The sequence below is a fragment of the Cupressus sempervirens genome, chromosome 2, assembly GCF_028749045.1.
Source record: "Cupressus sempervirens isolate cs-2001-9-10 chromosome 2, ASM2874904v1, whole genome shotgun sequence".
Classification (NCBI taxonomy): Eukaryota; Viridiplantae; Streptophyta; class Pinopsida; order Cupressales; family Cupressaceae; genus Cupressus; species Cupressus sempervirens.
In genome coordinates this window covers 746240856-746249249 of record NC_143119.1, presented here as the reverse complement: position 1 = coordinate 746249249, position 8394 = coordinate 746240856, and positions in this window count along the sequence as shown.

Here is an 8394-nt window from a genome sequence, read left to right as displayed (position 1 = left end):
TTGGATAAGGTTATTTTGAATCTAACTTGGTGTTAACTCTGTTAAACCTCTAGGGTAACTTGAATATTTCCTTTGTAACATGTTTTAAGCCATGTCAAAAACACACTTAGTCCATGTGATGTGTATGTTTTCTTGATTTCACTCTAGTTTGTTGTTTAGATAGTTTTTAATACTAAAGGGTTGGAACCATTCCGTACTTATATTAATTAAAATAAAAAAATCTATGAGTTAAGATAGACATAACAATTTAGAGCACTTCATATTTGTATTTAGGAATTTTATTTATCTACTTTTTTCTAAAAGGATTAAAGAGATGTCAAACATTAAGGATTTTGTTCAAGGTATATGAAAAAATAAAAATATAGAGAAAAGAGAGATTATATTTATATAAACTTCATAAAATATCCAAAATAACAATGTCATGTCATTTTGAAGTTTTTGATGACTTGTTTGTTATAAGTATCATGAGGATTTTTTTCATATATCATCTCATAGTAAACTACAAGTATCCTCATATTTGTTCCAAATATACTCACATATTTCATACCTTTAAAAAAATATCAAACTTTGAATCTTACCTTCTTCTCTCCTTCTCGTTATCTTTATGCACAGAATATAACACATTTTACTATGTATAAACCTAAATATTTTTAGGTAATCTCTTTTTTTAGAAAGTTTATTTGATTTTACATCTACCCCTTCATAACTTTGTATAACTAACAAAATTATTATATTTAGCCTACAATATGAAACTTGATATAAAATGACAATTAATAGAATCCAAACCCTAGAAAAAAAGATAATGACAGACCACTTACTTTACTAAAGTAAGGAATACTGCCATGATTTCTAGAAACACGGAAAATACATTAAAAGAATGAATTCCCTGATTGACAAACCTATAAACATCCCTTCACAACAGATAAAAAATCTGTCTAGGAAGTAGACAACGAGCTCTTGTTTACAAGATGCCTGTCACATATCAACTTGGTGTTGATGGTGACTCTTTATCAACTTGTTTATTTAGATTCAGAGGGATTGGAAATCCAATCCATAGCTATTAGTATTTGATTCAAGGTATTGGAATTTCAAAGCATCTGTACTGCCATGTGATTGGCAAGTATTTTACTTTTCTAGAATAAATCTGATTTTATTTCTCAAATTGCTTCTGATTGTCTAGTGATGATAAATGCAAAATAAAACAAAGTCTTACATGTGATCTACAATCGTGGATCTATTTTAGACCGACAAACCTTTCCTTTGAGAAGGCAAAAGTTGTACAGACTTTCCCCTTGACAAGACAAATGTCAACACAAAATCCTGGGCAAATAGAGTTATTATATAGAATGCAGGTCTCAATAGTTCTAGAATCTTATTCATCGTTATCATTTTCAATTATAGAGTAGTATCATAGTTCCCATCTTCCATAGCTAATCTACGTTGATTTTGTTTGTTTCTTTTTATTTTTAATGAATTTGAATGATTTTTTTTTCAATGTTGTATTTAATAAGCTTTTTATCTATATATTTTTTAGACTACATCTTATTTTAGATACATCTTTTCTGTTACATTATTGAATTAAGACAGTTCTAAGATAAAAGATTATTGATATAAATTTTTTATTAAGATCTATCTGCTTTAAGCATTCCATGAAATTTTGATAAAAATGAGCATTTGATTAAGAGCTTTAATAGTTGTCACAAAGTTCTCTTGAATATAGCTTGTCATCTCTTTCTTTCATGCCTAGCCACCTACTAAGGAGAATTCTAAAGAAGAAGATGATGCTGCATTTAGTTGGGACTCTATGATATTACACTTTGAGATGTGAGCTACCTTCTATTAGTATTACACGCATTGTTATAATATTTTATAGAAGATGTGTCTTCCTATAACCACTTGTATACATATAGTACGCTACAAAAATTATTGTTATAAACATAACAATTTCTCACCCATTTCAATTAAAATGAGTGTCTCTTTGGGCCAAATGAGTGATTCCTATTCACAATTCTGATTTGGTGCATCCAAAAGGAGAATTTGAAATTTTAAGAATTTGCATATGCTTATTCCACTCATACTCCCATTGCCAAAAGGACCCTTAAATTTTTAGAACTCTTTGAAGACAAGCTTGCTGATAAGAACAGTTGACGATGAATTCACAAACTAAACCAGACACAATTTTTAAGAAACCCCTTAATTTGAGAGCAATCAAGACTATCACAGTTGATGAACATACCCCTTTCCATTAAGTCCTTTGATGAAAACCTTTGTGGATACTCTTTCCATGATGAACCCTCGTACAAAGCATGATGGTCTTTATCATAGTATTAGAAAACATGGCTCATGAAATCCTTGCTCTTTCCTTCTTCACTACACTCTTGTATCTTTCATTGTTTATTAATAAAAAAACTATTAATTTTTTTAATCTTAATTGTAGAATCTTATAACTAGATCATGTAATATTGAAAGTTTTTAGATTTCTACAATCAATTTATATGGTGTTAGATTTATAAAATCAATTGTATGAACAATTTTTATCATCAACATTTCAAATCATTATATAATCTATCATGAACAATTAGAATCACTCTATAATCTTTGTTCTTAAAGAGGGAAACTGGTTCTAGTTCTATTTAATAATTATTTTTAAAATAAAATTTTAGAAGAAATAAATTTCAAACTTCATTAAAAAAAACAAAAAAAACTCAAATGTTTATCTAGGTACCTCAGTGCATCAGCAATTTTAACAATGAGAGACCTGGATCACTTTGAACATCAACCTAATTTCCATCCTTTCTAATTTGAAAGGAAAAATATGTGGAAAATTAAATCAAAACCCTAAAAAAAAAAAAATTCGGAGCAAGATGTCGAGTGACAATTTTGCTCGACACCAATGGATGCCAAGTGATAGGCAGTGGGTGTCGAGTTAGCTTAGCACAAGAGGAAGCTGAGTGAACTCAACACAAGGGCAACTTGACAATGGTGTATTATGAGTGAGCTTGGCAACAAAGGATGCCGAGTGAGCTCGGTAAAAACTAAAAAGTGGTGCTCAGTAGAAGAGGATGTCGAGTGAGCTTGGCAATAACTGTAGAGATGGAACCAATCAAAGACCAGACCAAATGCATAATGCCATTAAAATGAAGAGAGCCAAAGGATGAAGATTTCAACAATAAACTTCTCAAATGCAAAAGTATATGTTTGCTTGCTTGCTTGCTTACTTATATTCTATTCAACAAAACTATTACAAAATCTGGGAGCATTCGGCTTCAACCAGAAAAACCCTAAATCTTCAAATTGATAAAACTTAAAACTTATAGATCTAATGGCTACATACAACAAAGCCTGCAGCAATCACATCTTCATAGGTCAAATCAATGATAACTTATAGAATGACAAAAGATCCAACACATGCACTGCAAATACTAAGCTAAAACCCTTCTATCTCTTGAACATTAACTTGATCTATTGATTGATTTCCTTCTTTTCTCTATGCTCTTGCACTTCTTTGCTCTGCTCTTCTACAACTCTTTCATCTATTGAACTTATTGAATGAATCAAAATACATTCCTTTTGTTTGTCTTCAAAAAAAATTCCCCCCTCTTTTCAAATTTGGACTCACCTACCACAATCAATGTATAACTATTGCAGGTCATCAAGGTGGTAGGTGGGCATTTGTCTCTAGGAAAAAATCTACCACATTCAATATTTCAACACTCCCCCTTTGTCTTGAGCCAAAAAAACAAGGATCACTCCTAATCCAAATCAACTACACCAAGTCTCTCTCTTAGGTGCACACAAGTTCTAATGCCTAAAGGCTTAGTAGAAATGTTTACTAGCTACTACTCAGACTTGCAAAATTTCATTTTGATATCCCCATTCTCCACCAACTCTCTGATGAAGTGATATCTCTATGTGTTTGCTTCTCTCATGGAAGACTGGATTCTTGGACAATGCAATTGACGAGATATTGTTATAATAAATTGCGGTTCCATCCTCTTGTCTTTCATTCAAATCTGTCAAGATCCTTCTTAACCAAATAGCTTTACATGCTACTACATTTTTTGCTATGTATTCAGCCTCTACTGTAGATTGAGCAACAATAAGTTGCTTCTTGGATGCCCATGAGATTGCACCTGATCCCATATGAAAGATGTATCCAGAAGCAATCTCCCTATCATCTAAACTTCCAGCACAATCACTATCCATGTAACCAACCAACTTGAAATCATTTTCTACAGTATACAAAATTCTAAATCCCTTGGTACCATTCACATACCTTAGGATCTTTTTTCTCACTTGCCAATGGGAATCCTTTGGTGTTTTCATAAATCTAAAAATTAGACTTACTGCATGAATTATGTCTAACTGAGTTGCAGTCAAATACATCAAACTTCCAACCATACTCTTGTATAGTGTTGGATTCACACTTTTTATACAATCTTCCTTGCTCAATTTCAGACCTATTGCTATTGGTGTTGGGGCTACTTTATTGGTTTGCATTTTGAATCTCTTCAAGATTTGCCTTGTATATTTTTCTTGAGAGATGAAGATTCTATCATGCATTTGTTTTACTTCTATGCCTAGAAATTACCTCAAGAGACTTAGGTCTATCATTTCAAATTCATTTTTCATGGCCTCTTTGAACTCACCAATTAAGAAATTATCATTTCCACTGAATATTAAGTCATCAACATACATGCCAACAATCAACACATTACCATTTGCTACTTTGATGTAAAGTGTGGGCTCACCATCACTTTTGCTAAAGCCATTGCTCATCAAATATGAGTCAATCCTATTGTACCATGCCTGTGGAGCTTGCTTGAGCTCATATAGATCTCTCTTCAATCTATACACTTTGTGTTCTTCACCTGCAACTTCATAACTAAGTGGCTGCTCCACATAAAATTCTTTCAATACACCATTCAAGAAGGTGGACTTCACATCCATTTGATATACCTTCCATTTGTGATGGGTTGTAATTTCTATTACAACAAACACACTTTCCATTCTTGCAACCGAAACATATGTCTCATCATATTCTCTACCATACTGCTGTTTGTACCCCTTGACCACTAAACATGCCTTATACCTATCTATTTTTTCTTTAGCATTGCACTTGGTCTTATATACCCATTTCATTCCAATTACTTGTATCTTGGGAGGCAATGTAGTCAACTCCCATGTCTCATTCCTTTCAATAGCATCTATCTCCTCATCCATGCCATTACACCATTTCTCTTCATTTACAGCTTCCTCAAAATAAATTGGATCACTATAGGAAAATAATGCAAAATTTACACTCTCATCATAATCTTCATCGTACCTTTCTTCTTGTTATATCTCCCTTGGACTCTTAGTCTTTCTTGGTAGTATGGAGGCAAGAGTGAGATCTGAATTCTCAGTATTGTTGCTGCTACTATTTTGCATACTAGCTTAGGGTTGCCTTGATGTTCTTGGAGCTATTGCTCAACATGTTAAGGGTTGCTTGCCTTTTTTCCTTTGTCTACAATCCATGTTAGCTGATCCATCTTCTTCCTAATCACCAATGTCATCTTCTTCCTCTTCAATAGTAGGAACTTTACTTAAAGTGCTTGAGGATTCATCTTCCAAGCCATCCGATGACTGATTTTCAAGAAACTCCACATCTATTGAAATGATGATCTTTTTGTCAATTGGATCATATAGCCTATAGGCCTTTGATTCTGAGATATACCCTGTGAAGATGGATTTCACAACTTAGTCATCTAGCTTTTTCCTTTGTTCCTTAGGCACATGTGCATATGCTACACATCTGAACACTCTCAAGTATTCAACTATCCATTTATTCCTTGAGCACGCCTCAAAAGGAATCTTGTCATGAACTAACTTTGTAGGAAACTTCTTGATCAAATAAACTTATGTTGCTACAGCTTCTCCCCAATATTTAGTTGGGAGTCCCTTTTCTTTCATCATGCTTCTAGCCATTTCAACAATGGTCTTATTCTTTCTCTTAGCCACTCCATTTTGCTGCAGAGTATAGCTGGTTGTAAGCTCTTTTCTTAAGCCATTTTTTTTGCAAAAATTTACAAACATATTGGAGGTATATTCCCCTTCTCTATCTAATCTTAGGACCTTAACATAGTGTCCACATTTTTTTTCAGCTAGGGCTTTAAATTCAACAAATTTATCAAATGCTTCAGATTTTTTTTTCAAAAAATACACCCATGTCCTATGACTGAAATCATCTATGAATGTCATAAAATAAGTACTCCCCCCAATAGAAGTAGTTTGCATAGGGCCTACAAAATTAGAATGCACCAATTTTAATGGTTCTCTAGCCCTTCTAGAATTTTTAGAATTAAAGGGAAGCCTATGTTGCTTACCCAAAATACAAGCCTCACACTTGTCATAGGAATCTACTATGCTTGGTAAACCATCTATCATTCTTTTCTTGGACAACAAATTTTAACCAGCAAAGCCAAGATGTCCATACTTGAGATGCCAAAGCTTTGAGGGTCTTTAATTATGCTCCAAAGAGCTAGTTGTTGATGTACTACTGTACATGCATGCTTGGGAGGTGTAACATTGACTTAAGAAGAGAAATATGTCTCTATTCTCAAGGGGAGCATCCAGTTCTTCATCATTTGGTTTGCTACAAGTAATCTATTACTCCCATCCTTCTCATGAATGATACATTTGTCATTTTCCATTAGCACCTTGTATCCAATTTGAATGAGTTTTCTAACACTCATTAAATTGTGCTTCATAGCAAGTGCAAAATAAACATTTCGTATTTCCTTCTTGTCACCTTGCTTGGTGCAGACCATAATAGATCTTTTGCCCACTATGGGAATGGTTCCATTATTTTCCATCTTAATTTCAGACTTAAAAGTCTTATTAATGAAAGAGAATAAACTTTCATTCCCACTAATGTGGTTGTTAACTGCTGTCTAGGTACCATACCTTAGGGCTTCCTTCTTCACCAATGTTACACATGATGAAGGCTATGGGATTGTTTGCATTTTCCATGTTCACATCAGCCACATTAGCATTCTGCTTTGACTGATCACTCTATATCTTCTAGCATTCACTAGCATAATGACCATACTTAAGATAGTAGTAGCAATCAACATTGCTCTTGTTGGTGTTGTAATTCTTCTTACCTCCTCTAGAGCTATTTTGAGAGGTGCTTGCCGCCTCTTGGTTGCTTTCTCTTCCTCAGATTTTTGCACTAACATTCCTTTGACCATTCCTTCCATGACCTTTACTTCTTGAGCCTCTACCCGTGCCATTTCTTCCTCTCCCCCTACCTCTTGAATTCTCTTGAGCCTTGAAAAACTACTCTTGGGAAGTTGTTGCTAATTTGTTTATCTGGTGCTCATGGCTTTGAAGAGTTTCCATCAACTCATCCATGGTCAATGTAGTGAGGTCCTTTGCTTCCTTTATGGTCATCACGAAATTATCATATTTCTACAGTAAACTCTTCAATATTTGCTCTATAATCCTCTACTCATCATAATCTTCTCCATTTGATTTGAGTTGGTTTATCAAAGTGGAGATTCATGAGCAAAACTCTGTAATAGGTTCATTATCCCTCATCTAAAGGTCTCAAACTCTCTTTTCATTATTTGTAGCTTTACTACTCTGACCTTATCAGTTCCCTTGAAATTCATCTTAAAGATGTCCCATGCTTCCTTCACATAATTTGTTGTTGCAATCTTGGGAAAAACTATCTCTATCATTGCTACCTCAATTAGACTTAATGCCTTTGCATCCTTTCTTCTTGACTCCTTCAGTTGAGTCTTTTGATTGTTGGTAAGTGCAGCATATTGAGTTGGATCTATCACATCATTAAACCCATTAATCACAAACTCCCACAAATCATTTGCAACTATTATGGTTTTCATTTTCTTTGCCCATGTATCATAATTTTATCCATTAAAGGACGGTGGTTGCTACCATATCTTTCCTACATATCCTGGCATATCAAATATCCTAGAAAATAAATGCCCTAACTCAATATGGATGTGGGGCAACCCTAAAAATTTGCTTAGCACAAGAAGGTACCGAGTGATAGTTTTTCTTGGCACCAATGGATGCCCAGTGATAGGTAGTGGTAGTGGGTACTGAGTTAGCTCAACACAAGAGGAAGCCAAGTGAACTGAGCAAAAGGGCAACTCAGTAATAGTGTATGCTGAGTGAACTTGGCAACAAGGGATGCTGAGTGAGCTCAATAGATAATAAAAAGTGGAGCTCAATAGATAATAAAAAGTGGTGCTCGACAAAAGAGGATGTCAAGTGAGCTTAGCAATAACTGCAAAGGTGAAACCTAGTCAAAGACTAGATCGAGTGAACTTTATGATAGACTGCCATTAAACATAGAGAGCTGAAGGATGAAGATTTCAACAATAA